This window comes from Haliaeetus leucocephalus, unplaced genomic scaffold (genome assembly GCF_000737465.1).
Source record: "Haliaeetus leucocephalus isolate CR32 unplaced genomic scaffold, Haliaeetus_leucocephalus-4.0 Scaffold678, whole genome shotgun sequence".
Lineage (NCBI taxonomy): Eukaryota > Metazoa > Chordata > Aves > Accipitriformes > Accipitridae > Haliaeetus > Haliaeetus leucocephalus.
Window position 1 is genome coordinate 4,329,598 of NW_010973114.1, and position 23,560 is coordinate 4,353,157.

Sequence of the window (23,560 nt, forward strand, 5' to 3'; positions counted from 1 at the left end):
GTCCGTGTCACCGAGCACGCCGGGCCGGGGGAGAGGGCGCGGGGCGGCTGCAGTGCGGGGACGGCGGGGACCCTCCGAGAGGCCGGTTTGGGAAGGGAAAGTCGGGAAGCGGCTCTCCCTCCGCCTGACGAGAAGGGAGGGAGCGCTGGGGAATGAGAAGCAGCTGCGGGGAGAAAAGGGACGGCGGCAGAGACCTGGTTCCTCCCATCGCTCGCTCACACCGCCCGCCGGGCCCCGAGGGGCCGCGCTGCTGGAAACCCCTACACGCTCTCGGGGGGCCGGCAGCCCGCTGCCAGGCCCCGGGATTATCCCTGCCCCGGGTTCCCACCCGCCCTCCGGATTTTCTCATCCTTCTCCTCCCCCTTCCCTCCCCGGCTGCCAGAATAACGCTCTCCCCCCCAACACCCCCCTGCTCCTTCCCACCAGGACCCCCACCTGGGTGGGAAGCAGGCGCCTTCCCAAGCCAGCACGGGCTGCGTACGGCCACGACCGGCTGCTCCGGAGGGGTACGAACAGGGGTCTCCCCGAGGAAGGATGCTCCCTGCCCCGCAGTTCAACCCCAGCATTGCCCTGGGCCGGCTTTGGGGTTGAGACCAAGAGCCAGGCTTCCCAAGGCTTGAGGCTGTTCCCAGGTGGGGTTTGGGGACAGACCGGTCTGCCACTAGCGCACATCAACTGGACATACTGGCAGTGTGGAGGAGGCAGCTCTTGGGAAAGACCCCCCCAATGAAGAGCCATGGATGCCACCTACTTCGGAGAGAGAGGGTAGACTGAACGACCCCATGATAAATAAAGAGAACTCCACCAGGGTGTTAAAATATTGTCCCCTTGCCCGGCTGGGGTATCCCTTTGTGTTGGGCAAACTGTCATCCGCAGAGAGAAAAGTTAGTTAATTTATGAGACCAAAAGCTGTGGTCATGGGAGTGGCCATGGGAACTCCTAAGTTCATCAATTAACCGCAACCAAAAGCCAGCTCAGAAATGATGACTGTAAACCAGCATGTTCCCACAAACCACCAGGCCACTGTGCCCAAGCGGACAGCAAGCCCGCGGCAGCGCGCATCGGCTTCCTTACAGCACTGCCCCAAAACTTGCACGCGATCAGATACAACTTCTTTTAATATTTCCCCTTTTTTTTTTTTTTTTAGCTCAGACCTGACCCGTGCATTAGAAAAGCCCGGGGATGTCACTGAAAGGACACGCACAGATAAAAGGCAGTGCTGACACTGTAATATCTCTGAGTTATTCCTATACCACTCTGAGTTTAAAAGAAACATCTGTTAGCAAGGTATTTGGACTATGAATCCATCAAAATTTGTGAAATATTGCTATCGCCATTTCAGATGTATCACACTGTGTGTTATTCTTAACAAGGGAAAACAATTTTTGGAGTAGCTGCTGTGCAACTTTTTAAAGTTAAATAACATTTTCATTGAAAATACTCCAGTCTATAAACAAAGTTTACGCAAGGGCCTGTATAGCACTGCTCTTAAAACAGACCTCTGGATTTGGAAAAGCAACTCGCTCCCTCTTTGTGGGAGCAGCAGCAATACGTTACACTCTTTGTCTAAAGACCTCACTCGGATTTTGTTGGGCTCAGAGAGCGGCCGTGTTTGAAATGTTTGTCACTGAGGAATTCAGTCCCACGGCATCCAGTGCCTGCTCTCGTAAGCCGTCCCGTTAAACCGAGATCCAAAAAGTTGCTTATGTAATGCTGGTTAACCATGCCTCTGTGTAAGGAGGTGGCCAGCTGGGGACAGAAAGCCAGTGGAGAGCAGTGTGGTTTAGGCTCTTGTAGGAGGCAATAGTGTATTTGAGTAGCTTATTGGTTACTAAGAAGTGTTAGTCATGGGGAAAGCTGTAGTATTTATTCCGTAAAATGTAAATACATAACCCAAACCACAAAGGAATAACCATGGATGGAAATAGTGTAGCATTTACAGAGGGAGCTGAAATGCATTTCTACAGAAGCTGTATTTCCTTAGCCCCATAGAGAGTAATTCACCTTGAACGTAGCTTCTGCTCAAGCCCGTGGAGTTACACACAGGCTGAATTCGGTCCAGGCATGCTAAACAACCGAGTGTGTTATATATTCCAACCAAAGAAGTGAATGCCAAAATGGAGCTAAAAATACAAATGTGGAAGGTTTGAAAAGCAAACACTGCTTAATTCAGTGGTAGATATAACATTGTGCGTTTTAAAGATCCAGCATGTCAAAAATAGAGAACATTATGTCTATGCTCAAGGCAAGAGACACCTCCCCCTGCATCACATCTCGCGTGGGTGAGAGGGGGGGTTGGTGTGGTTCTTGCCTGTGATCCAGTCCCAGCCGTTTTTCGGGTGCCAGGTTTTTTCCTCTCTGACTTCCGTGAAAAACCTTCCGGGAATCTCTGCACCTGGACAGCACGACCATTGGCCTCCTCTGGAAGCTAAGCACCAGGTCATTGGGGACGTCACCCTGCAAAGAATGGCCAGACAAAGAGGTGATTCATGTACGTACAGACCTTGACTGTGACAGAAGACTTGTTTTGTCAGTGGCAGCAAGAAGCCCGGGAGCTGGCAGGTCTCCTAGAGCCTGAGTACCCAGCTCTGCTTGCAGAGGTCACTAGCCAAGGGGCAATTATTTGCTCTCTCATTTTTTCAACCCGGTAATTGTGGATTTGCCCAGATGAGTTCCTGATAAAATCCCAGCCGCTAACATTTGCCCCGTTTCCAGGCTTCATGTGCTCAGGACCTACCACCAAGCACTGCAGGTCGATGTTCAGCACCTCTAGAAATTAGGCCAGCTCTGTTTACATGGCAAACTTTTCCTCTAATGGCAGCATTTCAGGAGATGCCTCTGGACTCAGGCAGAGAGAGACCTTCCCAAACCAGTTCTTGCATCCTATGTTATTTTTAGAGCAGCTGCACCTTTTGGGCTCCAAAGTTTGCAAACAACCTGCCTTGGGAAAAAAACTTGTCTCACCAGATTTGTGCTTGAGCAGAAACAAGCCTAAAACCATAAATAAATAAATAAAGTCGTATGTCAGAGATGTTTTAATGACATGAAATACAGGAGGAGATGCCCATAAGTGTGCTAAGATCAATTCCCTCCTACCCTTTCCTTTCAGCTGCCTAAGCTTGTCAATTAAAACAAAGAGAACTGAGCAAACAACTCCAAGGGATTACATTTTCCAAAGTAGCTCTTCACTAAAGAGCCGGGCTACAACCGGTGAAAACAAGTGCAGCTGCTTGAATGGCGAAAGGAACATTTTTTACAACCACTCGGAGATTTTCATGATTTCTCTGAATGCTTCAGAGCTGGCCTGTTCTACCAGAATTTTCTACCTTCTCTTGAATAAAGAAATCCATACTTCTGAAACACAGGGCTGGGCCTGGCTTGGACATTATTTCTGCTTTACATTAACGTGTCTCTACTGAGGTGCAGGACCATGTCTAGAACCACTCCTGAGCTAAGAAGAGAATCAGGTTCAGGATTGCTGGTTTATTCCAAATAGCTTTTTTACAAATGCATGCAAAACCAGTGTGGGAACATTAAAAAAATGCAGTTATAAAAAGGCAGTCTTTGGTAATCAGATACACAGCAGTCGCAACAGTAGGATTGTCTGCTTTTTCTATTTTTAAGTTTTTAAGGACGATTTTTATTGTATTTTAAATGCTATGAAAAGGTTGACTGTCCGACGCAGGCAGAATGTTTAGTTGCTTTTACTTGACTCCTTCATTTTTTTGCTTTTCAAAGATCCCCAAGACTGAGCAAGCCTAGAAATGTCACCCCTTGCTTTTCATACATGCATTGTCCATCTTCTGCTGTGAGAGCATAAGGTCTCTGCTGCTAAATATTGTTTCTTAATAGATGCTTGTGCAGTGCATCAAAAGTAGGAGGCCTGGGTCTTAGGGAAGTGCTTCAGCAACACAACTTGGAAAATAAAGGTAGAGCCATTTTAATGGTCTGTTATTAAATTCTCCTGAACTGTGTTAGAAACACCTCTTTAAGCCATCTGTTGTAACATCATCTACACATCAATTGGTTTCCTTGATCAATGTTACAAGAAGAATATGCACTGATCTCGTGCAGCTTTTGGAAAGAGATGTTGCCTTTAGCACACATTTGCTTCCGCACTGTATTACTCCCCACTCAATCAAAGCTTCATCCCTGAGAAGCAAGAAGGACCTCAAGAAGATGAAGAATGCATTCCTCCTGCTCTGAAATTGTATCTGGTACTAATAAAGACCATCATTCTTCTAACGAACGCCATACGGTCCTATGGCTATCTAAGATAAGCAGACTCATTTTGGATTTGTTGAGTCATGAATACTTTTTGAGAATACCACAAGCATTGGCAGCTCCCTTAGCATACATACCACTTCAGTGTGTCTCTAACACTGATATGCGGCTTTGTCTGAGTTCGGCTGCAACTCTGATATTTCAAATGCTTTGCTCTTCCTCACTGTCTAGCAACGCTGCCAAATCTACCATTCCACACAACCATGTGGCACCTCCAGGGTGCCAACATTTGTCTTTGTCCTTTAATTGTATCTTGAGATCTGCTATCATCTGAAGCTTTAATGATTTCAAACACTAATACAAGGTGTAAATAAGCAGAGCAAGACAACTGCTGCAAAAATAGTTCACACCAGCTCTATCTGATTTTCAGCAATAGCAAAGGACTTTACTGGTAGGTGTTATCACAAGTGCTGGGAAATGTCAGCACATGGCTGAATTTTGAGTTCATTAATGCGAACATCCTCACTTGAAAGCAGAGAGGAAGGATCCTGCTAGGGATTCCCAGTCGGGAAACACGAGCTTGCCTTGTGGCCTCCATCTCCAGCAATAATAAACTGGTGGGGCTCATTTGTACCAGTTGCCTGGTGACAAATAATCATCAGACCAAAGATCGTTTTTAGAAGGTGCTCACTGAATAACCTTACACAATGAACGTGTATGAACAGAGCATGAGCTTCCCACAGACACGTGACAAGAAAAAGATCGCTTTTGAGGGAAAGGCTCCTTCTCCACACACATATCCATGAGGCTGCAGGTTGTATGGGCTTTGTGGGTGTTCCTTGTCAAGCTACTGTCCTACTTCTTGCTCTGTGTCATATGTACTCTTAAAAACATGTATGTGTATATAAATGTGTGTACACACAAACACACCTAGACACACATGTATCCATCACATTTGGCTAAAACATACTAAGAGCAGCAGGATCCTAACCAAGGCAGGACCTTGATGGCTTATTCTAGTACAAAACAATCCATGTTAGTGCAGCAGCTTTGTCCGGACAACCCAGTTCACTGCAAATATCTTACAGGTTTAATCCTTATGAAAGGGGTAATGCCCTGTGCGGCAGAAGGAAGGAGCTAAAACAACCTGCAGTCCTTCCTGCCAAACCTTTTAGCAGGACCTACTTCACTACAGTGCGGCAGGGCTCTCTGTTTTATTATTGATAAAGCAAGCTAACGAGTAAGGTGTTAGCTGGGTTTATTTTCAAGGTAGAGACATTCTTACTTACTGCTACCTGCTCTGTTCCATTCTGGGGCAATAAAAAACGCTTGTAAGTAAAATCAAAGCCCACATCCTCTCCCAAACAACTACTAGACAAAAGCACCCGAGCAGGGGCGCTGTTCGTGTCAACAGCAGTGAAACCTGATTTCATTTTTGGCTCTTTTCTACGTAAGCAATTATCTATTTTCCCCTTCACTGCTTCCATCATACGCAGACACTGACTCAGCAGACCAAAGGCAATAGGTTTGGTGCAGTGCTGCAAGTACTGGGATGCCTAAAGGAAGGTTGGCCTAATGATGAAGGAGTTGATTTGGACTTCAGAAGGTCTAGGTTCAGCTTTGTGCTTCTCTGACGCTGGCTGAATCACCAGGAACCTACTTTATCCAAGTGGCTAAGCATATGCTTAACAGTGAAAAGCAATTTACAAAAATGGGGAAAGGAGGCAATTAGAATTAAAGGCATGTCAGAGCCTCCATTCTGGAAGGACAAGAGCATTTTGCACCATTCTCAGAAATAAAGCCAAAATAAACACTAGTTCCAAACAGGTCCTCAAATTCCAACCCAGCAAACCAAAAGGCTTTCAAACCATTTCAGTGGGGCTCCAGCCCCTGGGAACATATTGGAAGAGTAATGTGACACAGAGACTCTGTATGATCTCTCTCATTTACAGCACATGAAATGAAAGTTGTACTGCCCCATACGTCATGGAGAGACACCCAGTGATTCACGTCTCATCTACAGCAAGAAAGACCTGGGCTGACTCTCTCTCCTGTCGCACCCGCGTGAGAAGAAGAGCAGAAGGGAATCATTGCTGTGGGACATTTCCAAAACTACAGAAGCAAAATCTCCTCCATAAGGAAGAAGCGAAACTGAATATGCCTGGAAACTCGGAATTCAACACATTGTAGTCAGAGGTGGGTTTCCAGCATTTTCCAGAAATAGTCATCAGGGCTTTAGATTACTGGCTGGCAGCCACACAGCCCATGAACTGAAGGGAGGCCAATTTCTTGACCTGCAGGCTTCAATGCAAAGACAGTCTGTACTCTCTGATACCTTATCCAAACGATGTGGGCAAACCAGCGTTCTACGTGTGTACCGTGCGTGTCTAATCCCACAGGCAAAGTAGGCTCTCTATTAAAGGCTGTTTGCAGGATCTACTTACTTTATTTTTTAAAATACCAGTCACCAAACAGCTTACAGAGGAATAAAACTGAGGAACTGGCTTATAAAAAAGGGAGAAGAAGGACTTTTAGGAGAGGAATATCTAAAATTCAATTTGAATAAGAAAAAAAATGAAATGGCAAAAAGGGAGTAAGTCTGAAGACATCCCATATCTCACTCTCTCTTGCATACGAAGGGACCTTGGAAGCGAGGGGTTGCTCACCCCCACAGAGGTCCACCTGGGCAGAAGGGTTTACAGAGCCAGACCACAAAGGATAAGCAGGAAGACAGAACAGGAGAGAAAATCGATATGGGAAAGAAGTGAAAACCAAGAAGGCAAATTCAGTCTGGGCAAAGGGCCAAGCCAAGGCCAAGTGCAATTCTAGAAAACAGGGCTGAAGCCAAAGGCACCAAGGTGTCATGACAGGCTAGCACTGGTCTGCAAAGACAACACAGAATGACGCAACTGGCAGGTGCACAGCATCACCCAGACATGAAGAGAAATAGGCTTATAACGAGATTTTTGAACAAAAGACTCGGGACAAAGGGTCTGAACCAGCAGTTCCTACTTGTGCAGAATCTGGGGTTAGCATAGCACTGGTATCTCCCAGTACCAGCCCCCTGGGCACACTGGTGTTACACTTTGAGTCACGGAAAGCAGAACTAAGTTGCAGCAATTTCCCTGAGGACCTCTTTGCTCCCCTAGTCGCACCCTGCATTCCTGCTTGTTCCATCTCTGTCCTGCTGACTCTGCTGCCTTTTCCCACCCTCTGTAGGCATACCTGATAAGGCAAAAAACTCAGAACCAGGTATTGTATGCAAATGACACCCCCCCAATTTGAAGAGATATTGCAAAGAGCAAATGTCCAATGTCATTTATAAAAGTGGCATCACATTATAAACATTCCTCGCAAAGACCCAACACTGAGCTAACTCCATGGCTGCCAAAAACAGTCACCTGTCGCACCTGTAGAGGCCCTCAGCAAGTCACTTCATCTCCCATCACTCTTTCCCCATGTAACAGTTAGGTGCAGAGGCAAAGCAGGGCAGGAAATTCGTGCTGCCTGTCTGCTTCAGACCAGGCTGAGCCCAGGAAGGACAGAGGAGAGACTGAGTGGGCTTGGGGCTTGAGGAACTGCAAGATGAAAATGAAGTGGATTAAGACAGACGTTTGAAGAGCAGAGGATGAAAAGAGAGCTCAAAGAGGTCTTAGAATCAACAAGTATTGACTTGAGTCAAGGATAGTGGGCAGATCCAAAGCACAAAATAGCAGCCTTCCAAGGTGAGCCTGACAGAATCTCTCTCAGTGTGGTGCCATGAGGACAGTTGGACTTGCAAAACTGTCGCATGGTTCATTTCCCTCTCTTGGGATCACTGGCAGCCACCAGCACAGTCACCATTCCTTTTTCAGAGGTTCCCCGGCTGGTAAGCCACCAAGAGCAGCCCAAGATGAGACCACCATGGAGGAGGTGCCTTGAAATGGATGGCACAACTGGATCACTTCCATCATGTTTTCTGCTAGGTAGAGGTACTTGAAACAGGTGCCTGAATGTTATCTACAGGGTTGAGAATGGCTACGGCCTGGGAGTGAAGCAATAGTCACCAGAAAATTGGAGACCTAACTAGTCTGCCTATGCGTGCAGGAGGTGCACAGTTCTGCTGTCTCAGAGGTAGCTCCCAATCCACTCTCAACCCTTTTCAGGATACAGAGAATTTCTCTCACCTAGCATCATCCATTCCCTGTCCACATAGGATCACCCTTGCCCTGCTGGGCAAAAATTCCTTTCACCCAAACCAGCACAACTCAAAGACCAATCTGGGAAAAAAAAACCAAACAAGCAAAACCAAAAAAACACAGCCAGTGGAAAAAAGGCATTTTTTAAATAAAAAATAAATAAAAGCTGGGCTCTGTTCTGTTGCTTGAGACATGTAAATGCTGTGTTCGTACATTTCAGACTCTTCCCAGCAACAGAGCTCCCAAAGCACTTTGCCTCTACAGGGTGAGCAGCTCCATGTCTCCCATGGCAGAGGGCACATATAGTGATCTGGCTCGCGTTACTGAGCAGATCAGATGATAGGTGAAGATCCATGCTGCTGAGCAGCAGGCACAGCTGGTCAGCAGCTCACAGGTCAAAGTCTTTTCCTTCTGTCTGAAAATCCTCCTGCATCTTTCTTTTCCAAAGTAAGTAGAGGCCCTTCATTCTCCAAAGACTTTTGTTGCTACCCGGCTTTATGTACTTACACATCTGTGCATGAGCAAGATTTTAGCGCGAGGGCATTGGCACAGTATGTTTCAGCTCACATATTTTTTTTATAATCAATTGTTTTGTAAAACTGTTCATTTTACTGCCCCATGAGATGTGAATAGCAAATCCAGCCAAAAAAATCTGCCCCTCATCCCTGGGTCTTAGGAAATGTAGATTTGTCACCCTTCACTCTTTTTGTATGCTGTTAGATTTTCTCTGTGTAATTTTATGCTGCTCAGACACCTAATGACCTAAGTGGTCCCAGGAAAGGAGAATTGGCTTCCTCTGCAAAAAGCCTGGTGTTTATTTGCAATTTAGCTTACCTGACTTGTTTAAAGTGTTATCAGAATGCATCCACCTACTTTCTTTTCTTCAATTTCACTTGATATCCAAGATTTGCTTGAATTGAGAATGTCTAAAGCCTCAGGCATGATCCTGGGTGTTCTCAAGACTTAAATGCCACTGCTTAAAGAGTTAAAGATCTAGATGGCTGCACTAAGAGGATGATAAACTAATCACTCAGTCACTGCTGGTGAGCCTGGTGTCATTTACTGAAACATGGAATGCATTTAACAATGTAAAAGAAACTCCATCCAGTGCAAAAGCCAAAGATGATTGTTAGATTGTCAAGGTTTACTTTGGAGAAAGTCCTCAGTCTAATTACCTACATTTAAGAAACAGAAGTATTTTTCCACTCGTTGAAGAAGTTAACATTTCCCTTTCAAGCCAATGGGTTCTTTTTTTCTGTGACTAAGGACTGCAGATTCTCTTCAGAGGACTACAAAGATTTAAGACAGGGACTAGGTAGAAGACATAACTCTTCCAGGGAACAGGTAAGAAAAGTTTCCTATCATCATAATCGTAATTAAAGTAGAAATAATAATTACAGTACTAGTACTGCACATTTACCTATTGATTTGTGTCTTCCAGTTCTGTGAAATCGCTTGAAAGAAAAGGACAGCTCTCGGCACTCAACAGAAATATTTATTTAAAAGCCACGTTCTGTTTTGGTATTCCAGGAAGAAAATGCTTCTAATAATTCCCCTGCAATCTCTGAACCATGAAGGAAAAGAAAGACCAGGTCCAACAGTTTGGTTTTGCATTTTAGAATTTGGGGAATATTGGCATTTTTTCTCTAGTGTTAAAATGAGATCTCAGTTAAAGATCAAGGTACTAAAAATGAATAAAACATCAGAGGGATTTTGTGGGGCTTACCCAGTGAGCACCCAAACTGCAAATAATATCACTTTGTTATCTCTTACTCTATTAAACTTAGAACGGTACAACTCCGTTGTGCTAAGCAGTTGGTACAGGACCCTTTCCCAGCATGCCAAATCCCAGAGCTACTGTCAGTGGATACCATCAGAAGTTTTTCATTGATGTGGAAGTAAGACCCGGAGTGGCAGAGGATATTTCTCCAGAGCAAAATGGAGGTGTGACCATAGCTCATCTTTGTAGATCAGTGTCACTCTGACCTAGCAAACATAGGCAATAATAGACAATGCAGCGACATGGGTTTAGCGCATACTAACAGCTTAACAATTCTCCAGAGACTCTGGACGGGTACTCTGATGTGGCCATAGCACATCCTCGCAGACCAATGTCAATTTGACCTAGTAAACACAAGTAATAATAGAAGAGGAAGCAATATCAGCTTAGCAAGCGTTAACTGCTTACCAGTTCTCCAGAGACTCTAGATGGGCACTCTGCTTGCTAGCTTGGCCAAAGCTTGTCCCATGGCTCTGATACTGCAACCCAAATAACTTCCGAGGAGGAGGCAGGAACACATACATTCTAATGACACTTACCTTCATGACGAGCCTGACAAGACAGCGCATGATCTTTTTCCCCGCTGGGTGATGGCTGGTGGCTGAGGCGGTTCTGCTGATGTTGGTTAGGGCAGTCTCTGCAGAAGTAAGGAAAGCTTCAGCCTGAACCATAGAATCAAAATCCAGCTGTATGGGTGGAAATTCAGCTGATCAAATGGGAGAAATCTCCAGCATTGTCTCATCCTGCAATGATCAAAAATAGATCAAATTGCTCTCAAACAGCGGCTATTTCCCTGCACCCCTAAAAAGAGAATCCAAATGAGTAACTGAGGTGTTGCTGTATACACTGTAGAGATCTAAAGGCAGAAAAGATGAATGCTATTCAAAGGAACCTGCTGTTCCTGTTGTGTAAACCTTTCCCTCTACAAATAGGCAATATTTACCATAGGAACTGTATCACACTTGCCTCACTGCACTTCATGAAAGAAAGAGAGCAAACACTTTAACATCACTGGGACCAAGAAATGGTTCTACTGATAAGAACTGGGAAACTTTTGAAATACACTCACAGCTCCACAGACCATAATTGCTACTGCAGAGCAAACTATTTCTACCTCATCTATATGTGCATGTATTTTAAGAGTTGAAAAACTGCCGCTCTCGTACTTCTCAGCAGCTAATAAAAATCCTTGTTAGCAACATCTGGATACAAGATAAGGGAACCTTGCAAAGAAACATGAGGTATTCAACAAGTTTCTGCAGTGGGTTCATCATCAGTCCTCTGAGGACTTTGCTCCAAAGTCCACTGAGGTGTTGGGGTGTTTTTCCACTGACTTCATTGGGCTCTGAACCAAGACGTAAAGTCTCCCTGCTGTGTTTTGGACATTTATTTGTGTTTGATCTGTAATAAGATCTTTCATTTCTCTTATTTCTGTAAAAACAAATGAAGCCACAGTACAAGAAAGCAACTAAACACATGCTTATCTTTAAGCATATCCCTAAACCCATTCACTTAAAGTCCTTAAATCCTATGGACTCCTGGGAGACAAAAGCACATGCTTAAAATTAAACACGTGCACAGGGTCTTTGCTAATTAGTGATGGCCCTTCCTTCTTACAGGGCCCTAAACACATCTTAGAGCATCTGGGGTTTTAGGGTCCATATGGGAGAAATTACACGGAGACCATCTCAGAAGTGCAACTTTTAGCATTGTACCTAATGTTGGAAGCCTTTCTTTAGTGGCTAGAAGACTGATTCTGTTACAACACCATTTACAACTAGCTAAAGGAAGTAGCGTTTCTTAGATATTTGTAAAAATAAGAATATCTAAACCCAGAGCCTTCTCTTGGCTATTATGACAACACAGTCCCATCATGACGACCAAATTCATCAAAGCAAAACTGCTTTTTGGAATGCATGTGTTTGCTGGCATCTCAAGAGCAAATGTGCCTCACTTCAGCCAAAATATTGTCCCTGGCCTCCTTCACTTTGCTTAGAGGAAGCACTCATGCATCCTCTGGAGTCTGGCTCTTGGAAGATAAGCAAGCCTTTACCATTGGATCAAACAGCAAAAGGAAGACCATTCCCAGCAATCTGCACAGAGCAAAAAGCATTTTTCTTCACCACACCTTGTTTATTTTGGACCTCTGCTAAAGAGTGTTAGAACACTCAGCTATCTTGATCACAGGCAAGGCCTGAAATTTAACATGTCTGACATGTCAAATCAGTGTTGTCTCTGGTGAGAGAACATCTGGGAAGTTTCTTTGCAAAACAGTCCTTTCGGTAGGGTTTTGCCTGTCTGAGAACTACTTGCACTTTCTACTGATTACTTCACATTCACATAGGTACCACACGCCAGCTAACATGAAACCTCTTGCCTTTTCAGCATCTCCTGTGCAAAGACTGAAACTTGTCCTTCTGTGGCTTCTACACTCCATATCTTTTTCTTTTAACCTATCTTCCTGAACTCCTTTTTCAAAGTGCATCAGCGCACTTCACTTGAAGATGCTCTTGCCCCTTCAGCTCTCTCTATAAAATACTATGCCATCCCATATTTATAGATTCATTGTTCTGCAGGCTGAACAATGAGGCCATATTTCTGTGTCCATTAATGAGGAATCTGCATCAGATGTTAGCACACATTTCTCTCAAGTTAGCCAAAGCATGCTGTCTGGTGCTCCTGCCGGCTTTACTATTTATACAGGCTGTGGAAAGACAGGTGATATCTGAACCCCGCATAAAGCCTTCAGAAGAGTATTTTTTAAAATAAAAGCAATTGTTTGAATGCTTTACATCATGTGGCTGCAGTGTCTTTGATCTGAAACAAGACTTACCACAGCTTCACACTTTCCTTTGAGTAAGAGGGAAGTTGCGAGTCAATGCAATGACCGTCCAAACCACCAAGAATAAAAGGATGCTGCAGGCTGCACTTGCCTAGAAGCATTACCAGCATAGTCCTCAACAATCCAGGATCTAGAAAAACACCTAAAATAGCTTCAGCCCAGCTCATGCTGTTTTGAGGATGGAAGGGATAAACACAGGAAACTTCTCTCGGATCCTTCTGCAGCCTCCAGTTTTTAAGTTGACAGTGGTAATCTCCTTAACTCCTTGATTCTTCAGTGCCAAAGACCCAGCTCACAGCAACTCTAGAGAAGAGACCAAATTTTTGTAAGAAGCATTAGATGCACCTTCTCTGAATCCCAAAATAGTAGATCCAAAGCAAAAGGGCCCAGGTTGTCCATCTAATGATAATCCATTTTCAGCCATTGGCTCTAAACTATGAGACACTCTTCTAAATCAGCTGTTACACAAATATAATGTCCTGATTACAGAACCACATAATTACTGAGTTTAGAAGGGACATCTGGAGGTCACCTAGTCCAACCCCTTTCTCAAAGTAGGGTCAGCTATAGCAGGTTGCTCAGGACTTGCTGGATCACTGTCTTGATCCAACACTTCCATGCATGCTTTGTCTGGGATAACTATTCTCTCTTCCCTCAGTTTCATAATCCAATCAGTGGTCAAGACAATGTAGAGACCAAGCTTTTAAGAGGACCTGGTGTGAGCCATTTGGTAATGAATGGGATATTATACAAAGGCTAATACACTATGGAGCTGATGAAGCAGACAAGGGTTAGAGTTCTGGGCTCTGGTAGATGGCTGTACTGATGGATGGCTGAACATAGAAGCAGCAAGAGTCTTCTTGTCAAAAAAAATCACCCTTATAGAGAGAAATGGTTGCAATCCTTAGAGCATTCTTTTCTATAAAATAGATTTTCAGATGGACTACAGCCTTGGATGGTATACGTTTTTGCAGCTGAAACAGTTGCAGTGGTATTTCCAATGCTCTCTGAGCAGCTTATGTAATAAAAGACAATATTACAACCAAAACAGAAGGTGAATAGTCATCAGCATCTTCTGTGTTGAGGCTCTGGTTGCGTTAAATGTCCAAGAGTTATGATCCCCTTTTAAACTACCTTTTGAGGATGACCTACATCACTTGTTGGAGAACAAGGCTTGATATCACTGCAGGCAAGTTGATTTTAGAAAGTCTGCACAAAGAACATGCCATACGATTAAAAATTACCTCTCTCTGGTACCCTGCCCAATGCTTTCCCAGAGACCACTTTGCATACAACCTGTGGAAATGAAATACTGTCTTCCTTCTGGTAGCAGATAATTTAAAAGAGTTTCCCAACAAAATTTGGGAAAGAAAATTTTGTTCAATATACTTCCTAAACCCAAAGAAGAATGGAAGGCTGTACTCTCAATAGACCTCAGAAAATTCACTTCTTTCACCACCAGATTCCTGTTCCCAATGCTAACTCTAACCTCTCTGTTTCCCTTCCTTTCTAAACAAGATTGATTCACAGAACTTGATTTAAAGGATGTTTATTTCCATAACAAAAATGATCAGGGGTCTAGAAAACATGACCTATGAGGAAAGATTGAAAGAATTGGGTTTGTTTAGTCTAGAGAAGAAAAGACTGAGGGGGAGACATGATAACAGCCTTCAACTATGTAAAAGGTTGTTGCAGATAGGAAGGTAATAAATTGTTCTCCACGTCCACTGGGTATAAGACAAGAAATAATGGGTTTAAATTGCAGCAAGGAGGATTTAGGTCAAACATTAGACACATTTCCTAAGAGGAAGGACAGGTGAGCACTGGAGTAAATTAGTCAAGGAGCTACAGACTCTCTGTCACTGTTGAGGCAAAGATTTGCCAGGAATTGGTCAGACCTGGCAAATCTCCCCTTGTGGTAGAGGGATAGATGATCTCTCAAGGTCCCCTCTGCCCATTTTCCTACTAGTATATGTTTATACCAGTCAAAATTATCACAAGTATCTTTGTTCCATAGTAGGAAAAGAGAAAATCTTTCTTGACCACTCCCAGAGATTTTTACTGCTGGTTTTTTTTTCTATAGTGGCTGTGCATTTGAAGGCATACACATTTATTTTTATTAAGACAGTTAATTAAAGGACAATTTTTACAGACCTATTCCCCTGCACATGTTTTCTCTTATGGTTCATGCTATAAGATGACATGTCTTCACCCCATTCAAAAGCTTTCCTCCAGATAAGAGGATTCTCAGACAAGCAGATTCTCTCATGTCTGGAAGTGATGCCTGCAGACCCAGCCAGCATAACATCATCTGACTGAGGGGGCTTCCTCCACCTCAGATCCTTGGGTCTTACAGTGACAACCATACACATCACCCCCATGCACTGCTCAAAATGAGAACTTTGACACATGGAACTACAATGTTGACAGAGCATGCACTGCTGGCTAACCTTGGCAGACAAGGTTCTCCTCCTTCCGAGGTAGGCAACTCAATCCCACAGCACGTGTAGGGTTTGGATTTTGAACCCCAGCTCTGCTAGTATTAGTTGTGTCAACCCATCCTGTTCACTTCCAATGCAAAGGACAATGGCACTGCTTTTTAAAAAACGCATCGCAACTTCCTGCCATTGCAAGCAATCCTTTGCCATAAAAAGCCATTTGCCCCCTCAGTCAGCACATGCCATATTCAATATACACAAACAAGGGGATGCTTCTCCACATACTCATTGGTTCAAGACAATCATCCTCTTAGACACACAGCCAGAGGAGTAAAAGAAAAACCTCCCTGACCAGTGAGGAAAATACAAATATAATCATTCAATGGTGAAAGAAATCTCCATCTTATGGCCTCAAGCAAACCAAGACTGCTTCACAATCTAACAGAACATGAGAAGGTTAAAAATTATGCTGCAAAGCAGAAGCTGCTCATTCATTTTCAGGCCTTTCTTTCCATCTTCCTTCCATTTCCACTCTTTCAGAGACAGGGGCTGAAGCTATGCACAGTAAAGGAAACATTTTCTTTTGGCATTAAACTTTACGGAAGCAAAATGGTTCTGCATCCACTTGTGACTTTTTTGTGTCATCTGGAGAGCAAAATTAGCCAACCTGAGGCAATATCTTCTGCCATTTACACCTTAAGAAAACTTTTGTGATTCAGTTTCTTCATTATTTTAATTTATTTTCAAGTGGAATTAAAATTAACTTACCTGTGGAAGTCTGGGTTGCTTTCTTAATTGAGGAGAACCATCACAATTCAATCTGATTAAAATGTTTCATATAGCTATCTATCTCATTCACCAGGAAACACAGTTTTAGAGTGGTCAAGCCTAAAGGTTTACTTGCATCAAGTCCAGTGACAGTTTACCCTCCACGAAAAGGAAAAAAAAAATCAGAAAAAAGCAAGAATATTTCAGTGAATCTCTTTTAAATGTTCTGATTTTTCATCTGAAACGAAGTTTTGAAACTGTTAGAATAACTGCATTTTTAGTGTATTTTATGCATACACACATCTACATACACATGCAATCCACTAAAAATAAGTGAAACATTTTATTTCAGGCCAATGAAACATTTAAGATGGTCCCAAGAGATATTTTTTCTTTTAAGCAAACTTCCTTTATCACTACGTTCATGCTTTATTAAACATGTGCAGACATTAATGGCAGACAACATTTTACAAAAAGTGTTCTACCTTCAGGTTTCCAGTTCAGCTTCCTATAAAAAAAGCAGTGAACCCTACAGGTCTTGCTAGCCTGGGCAGGTCTGATAACAGGGTTTGTCTCCCTCTGCTGGTGTCATTTTATTTTTTAGTGTCTTGAATGGCTGGAAAATACTAATAGTTTCTAAAAGATTTGAGAAATCCAGGAGATACTCCTCACTCAGTTCTCTAATTCCTAATTGTTATTACTGAGACGAAGTACTGGCTGTAGGGCTGGGTGCAATTAAATGAAATAACATTGATACATTGATGCTGATTAGGAATAGATTTTTCTCTACTCACACTGCTTTAAGGTTCTTTTTCTGCTATTGCTTAACCTCGTTCTTGAATCAAACCTACCAGGGAGGCTAAGAGATTTATAAGCAGAGTATAACCTCTACATCATCACCACCCAAATCGCATAATAACCAAACAGCCATGTGCAGTGTACAGGTGGACAGGTCTGTTTAAACCAGAGCCCATTGAATGAGGGCCTTAACTCCAGTTCATCTTCAAGTTTTCCCACTCTATAACTGGCACAGCTGAGCTCTGCTCTCAGTTCATGCATGAATGGATCATGCTCTGCCCGTGGAACCTACAGTCCCAGCTAGGTAGCACAAAAAGCAAAATGAAGACCAGAGAGGGAATGCTAATCAGTTTAGGACAGGCTATTCACGATCCTGAAGTTGGACAGCTACTGTAGGTGATCCTAGTGAATGTAGAGGAACCAAGTCTCATAGCCACGAAGCATAGGCATTCAACTTCAAGACTTGCTCCATTGACTTTGGACTGACAACATTGTCAGGAATAATCCCATTACACAGGACTACTTCCCTCCACTGATGACAAAGTGTGACAAGTGCAGGGATGGATATCTCTCATTCTGCCATCTAAAGCTATGAAAGGCAAATCTCATCCTATATTCCTGAGATGTTAATTGCACCCCGTGGGCTTGTACCCTCAGATTACCACAGAATTCTTGTCTTCCAGCTGTATTTAGCTGGTGAGGGACCTATCCCAGAGTCTCTCACACCAAGGCACAAACATTTACAGTGATCTGGCAGCACATCTAGAAGTCGGGAAGCTGATACACAATACCATGTATACATCACATGGTAGGATTCATCTTACCTAACTCTATCTACCTGAAAGGCAAGCATCAGGTCTGAGCTAGTCATATTAGCTCCCTGAATAGTCAACAGAGATATGTGTTTCCAGAGGGCAACTTATTCCAGGACTTTAAGACACCTGTCTTTGGCGAGATAAATCCAACCCTAAGAAAACTTTATCACCTACATTTTTCACTTCAAAATAAAAGATTGCTGTAAGCCTTCCCACCTGGCAAACAGCAGACCAGATCTGTACTCATCATTCATCTGACAGACAAGTGAGGCTCTGGAGAAAGCAATGGAAATGCCCTGAATTACTCCAGCTGAAAAACTATAGTCATTTGCCTAAGTCAGAACAACTACCAATGGTCCCCCAGCCTGATCCTACAAAAGCTTTGCATTAATTGAAATACCTTTGCCAAAGATATTTAGGGAAAACTAATCTGAGCAAAGCTTTGATGGATCAAATCTATGGCTTTCAGTGTGAAAACAGAATCCTCCTTGGAGCAGCTCCAGCTAAATCTCCTTTCTGGGAAATGAAACATTACAGTTGCACGTTAAAGAAAGTGATCACTAGGATGTTCATTTCCTGGGTATAAGAAATAGGGTTTTATGTACAGTATTCTTGCTTAAAAGAAGTCTCCTTGTAACTTGTTTCACCGATGATTTTAAAGATGATGACCATTTAAGTCACGTGTCAGATCCTAACGTAGGCTGCATTTACTTTTACATTTAAATACAAACATGCACATAAAAGCAGCCATCAGAGTACCATTACATCAAGAATATACTATTACTTTAAGATTTATTTAACTGAATCCCCCATAATTAGGTCATAACATATGATCAAGCAGTTGTTAACTGTGTCGTAAGGAAATCTACAAAGGGAATGAAATATTTAAAACAGTAATAACATACCTATCCTGCTTTGCTATTTATGCACAGTTAAACACATAAAAACAAAGGAGCAACTCTTAATTACAAGGACAATTTATTTTGCTGACCTTCTTATTGGGACATATGCCAAACCCACTGAGGGTTGGTTTGTCAGTTGATTTGGTTGATTTTGCAGCAAAAATGTTCTGGCCCATTGTTGGACACGCTGCAGTCGTCTGCCGGAGAAAGCAGAGCATTTTGCAGTGCTAATTTACAGCCTTCTCGACTGGTCAAGGGCAGCAATGAAGTATACAAATTACAGTTAAAAATAGAGATGGCTTTATGGAATCTCATTCCGGTGGCTTCTAAAGGTGTGGGGCCAGGAACACATACATCTCATTCCACGCTGCCTCTAAGTCCATTTTCATCTTTTTACTTTTCCCCTTGGATCCTGAGCTCCACTTCAGTTTTGAACTTACATTGGAAGGCAGGAGGTTAAACCAAACTGCTAACTGTGTCTCTTCAAAACTGACATTTAATACAGGGTATAAATCACTGTGGGAGCCTGTTATTCCTTCAGGAATGCAATTACATAGGGTCAAATAAAACATGAAAGAACCCAACAAGTTTTAAAATGTAGTATGTTCTCAAAAGCAGGCAAGAAGGAATGCAAAGCAGTCCAAATATGCTAACATCCACATGTTGTCCTGTATGAGGGGGATTAGAAGGAAAGGTTTCTGTTCTTTAATGATTATGTTGTTAAGCATAGGTATGTATGCAGGTTCAGGGCTCTCACTGAATACCAGTCTATTCAGGGAGCTTTGGGCAGATTACTGTATTTATTTAAAGCAGGTGTCTTTTATGTATCTCATTATTTTAATTGCCACTGTAGCCCTATTTAAGATACCACGGCCACTTAGCACACAAATGGGATATGCAAAATGGACATTCACCTTTTCCTTCAAGGCTCTGGGCCCAGAATGCAACCCCCATTCATCTGGACCATAGTGAGGGACAGTGTTGGGAGAGATAGCATAGTATTGCAAAATCATCTCTTTAATAAGCCACCTTTGATTTAGGCCACCTCCACCTCAGTCTCACTGGTTTGCTTTTGAAACAAGGATGGAGAGCAACTGGCAAATACATAAATTAAACTTCATGACGCCTGTTAAAATCTGAAAAAAAGACAGATTAAGCAGGTTCAGCACCTCCTATAAAATCACTCACTGTCACCATTCACATTTCACTCATTTCTCTGAGTACAGAAAACCCCTTCTGCTTTCATACTTTAGCAATGTATTTAAATAGCCTAGAAGGAAAAATCTAGCGATTCTAGCAAATTTTTGAGGTCAACTTTTGCCACCCTCAATTTCACTGCTCTGTACTTTACACCTTGAATAGTTAAACTAAGCAAACTTTGAAGTTTCTTAATTGAAAATCTGGGATTTATTGAAGGCAACTATTTTATCTGAAAGTAACTTTTTTTTCAGCTAAATGAGATTTTTTAATTCAAAATGAAAGGCTTTATGGAAAAATAAAATTCTAAGCATCTTAATTTGAGAATTGTTGGAAATGTTTTTCTTTTCTCTTTTTTAAAAAAGCGACTCCTCCCCAAGAGCGAGTGATGTTTAAAAAATACATATAGGAGAGTACTTTGCTTTTTAAAAGCCTTTAACTTTTTAACTTGCTTTAATCTTGCTTTTTAAAGTTTTGCTTTCCACATTTAAAAATAAAACTTTCACTTGTTAATCCTCTCCCTAAGAAAGTAACACAAATAATACTTTACTTACTAAATGTTTTCCAGAAAAAAAAGAAGTCAAAAAGACATATATGAAATAACTCATTTTTCATTTTTCTCTTTTTAAATCAAGCCAAAAAAGTGGGAAAACTTTAACAAATTGGGAAAAGGTAGGGGTTTCCTCCAGATCTTTTAAAAATTACTTTTCTACAGCAAGTTTCCAAATAGGAAAATTACACGTGGAGATTTTTTCCTACAAAAACCCTATAACTCCAGCTAGCAGACTCACTGATTTCACCTCCACTAAGACTGCAAGAATAAAACCTTAGATTTCTCTCACTTGTTTTATAGCAACTCACTGCATTACAGTTACATGGGTCACTGGTCCTGCCAACACTTACTTACATATATTCTCAGAATGAAGCCTGTGAATAAGCTTTAGCAGAACAACAACTTCATTAAAGGTAGAGATAGTACTACTGTCTATTATAAATATTATTATATACTTCCTATTGTATGAATATGGCTTTAGCTTCTTAAAATGTTGCCTGACTCCAGCCATACAGGTGAAATAACTCATGCTAATCACGGGCCTCAGGGTTGGTTTGTGTGTGGGGAGGATTTTCAAATTTTTTTTTTAATATCAGCCAGAATGACTCACCTGTTTCAGAGAAGGAGGTCTGGAGAACAAACACTGCTCAAGGGTTTTCTCAAACAACCCTGAGCCCTTCAGTTTGAAATGTTCTCGTGTCCTAATTCTTTGCAACGAGGGCTTAAAAATTGCTAGCAAGGGAGTCTCTGGATAAAGAATAGACCTTTCACTTGTCATGTGAAAGTATCCCCAAATGCAACCAAATTACAAGCACTTGTGAAACTGCTGTCTGCACTTTTATACAAATTGACTGGTGTGACTGCACAGCGCCAGGGATCTACAGTGCCGCTTCCCAGGCAGGGAGAAGATTTGCAAAGGGTAACTGTAGGAGAGAAAAAGAGAGCTAAAAAAGTGAATAGCAAAATTTGAATTCCACTTCTAATCTGAAGCTATCTGACATGCTTAGAGGATTACCCTTTTTTAGTATTGTTTGGAAAAAAACTTAAAGTGAGGAAAACCACATCCTTACAGAAAGCACCCACAAAAGCTGAGGACACACTGGTTTTGTTAGTTCAGGGCCATTGCTGGCAGAGGTGCAGGATCTGTTTGGTGCCGATGACCTGAAGCATCATGTGAGACTCCAAACCTGGTGCGTGTGACACGCTCAGAGCCTGCCACTCTGCCACACTTCCATATGAAATTAGCTTGGAAGATGCTAATAACCTGGCAAAAGTTTAGACATTTTTCATCCTTTCTAGAAAGTCATCATTCCTTCAGCTGAGAAGGTTATCTCCTTCAGATCTAGTTTCTTGAGCTTTCCTCTGCTGAAAAAAACTAAACCAACATACAAAGTTACAACAATTAGGGATAACATCCCTGCACTTCTGTGATAACTCCAGTATATTCATACTCGGTATAGACTCCTCTTCGTGTCTGCGGAAGGGTTGCCCTGGATCTCAGCCATTCTGTCTGCCAGTTCATGACAAACAGTCCCTCCTTTCACAACAAATCCCACCTTATCATCCAGAGAGGTCTGATGTAAATGTAGGCTTATTTCAGCCACACTTTCTAATGAACATTGGTTTGTCTTCTTTAAGCAGTGTATCCTGGAAAGGTAACAGACTTTTCATATACTTAACTTGAAATATATGAAAACCCCAGTTATTAAAACCGCTCTTTAGCAGGAAAGTGAAAGACTTCCTTCTCTAAATCTGGAGCTAACAGAACAGTGTTACGTCCATTTTGTGTATACCTGAGCCTGTTCCAGCAAAAACTCCACACACCAGCTTAGTGACAGTGGACATGCTGCAGGGATGCTACCTGACTGCAGAAAGCCCCAAGATAGAAGTTGAATGCTGCATGTGTACAAAGTTAAAGTTCCATCTTTTTAGCTGCATTTGGTCCATCCCAATACAGAGTGTGCTGTGGTCCCTCACGAAGAAATATAGAAGTCACTCACCCAAGTAAAACTTAAATACTGAATGTGCTTGAGCTGGGAGGAAGCAATGTCAATCCAGCTCTGAATACTGAAAGAAGTAGCATATGGAATTGCAAAGCTGGCGATAAGATTTATTATATTGAAACTGATACCTTACAGAAAAGAAAATGCAGTGCCTTTATTTAAGGAGAAAAAATCAACTCGGTCACTCATAGGCTTATAACACCAATATCAATATCATACAAAGCTTCAGAAGAAACATTGGGTAAAGAATAAGACAGCTGTGGCAAAACGTGACATAGGGGACAAACTTCAGTCTGGGTATAACAATGTCAGGCTTTTGTACCAGGCTATTCTATCCAAATATTAGGTAAATCCTTGATATGTTGCCACACAAAATTACTAGTTAAACTGGAGAAGATAGGGAAAAGACAAGAGTTGTAAGGAGGATAATAAATTGGCTAAAATGGAGATGATAGCACTTTGGACTGACAGAACAACTGAACTGAAGGGAGGTTACTGGAGGAATTCTCAATAATAGTCGTGGGATGACTGCATTTAACACTGCCTCTACCAGTGCTGCTGCAAAATGTAGAAGTATTTCTAACCAAATTGCCTGAGGCACAGACTTAAAAGACATCATCAATACCAGGAAGATCAGAATATCATACCTGAGGAAATTATATACAAACCACAAGATCACTCAGGGACTAATACAACATCCTACTACAGTCATTGATGTTGTATAGGGCACTGGTGATTCTTCCTGAAGACTTCTCTGCTCATTCGTATTTGAATGAGATTAATTCAAACTGCGATAAGAGTGGAAAACAGGTGAAAAGTCTAGTCAGGATACAGGAGGACTAACTAGGCAAAGGTCAGCTACAGCAGCCTGGCTTGGTGAAATCAGGTGGATCCAAGACTTGGAGGACTCACCTCAGGGGGCAACATCATGACAGCAAAGGGATGGAGTAAATGAAAGGTCAGCACTGGCAAGTGGGGCCAGGAATGAGGAGGGGAAGATTTCTAAGGATCATGGTAGCAGGGTTCACAAATAGGACCCGAAGAGGAGTACCAGAAGTCTGA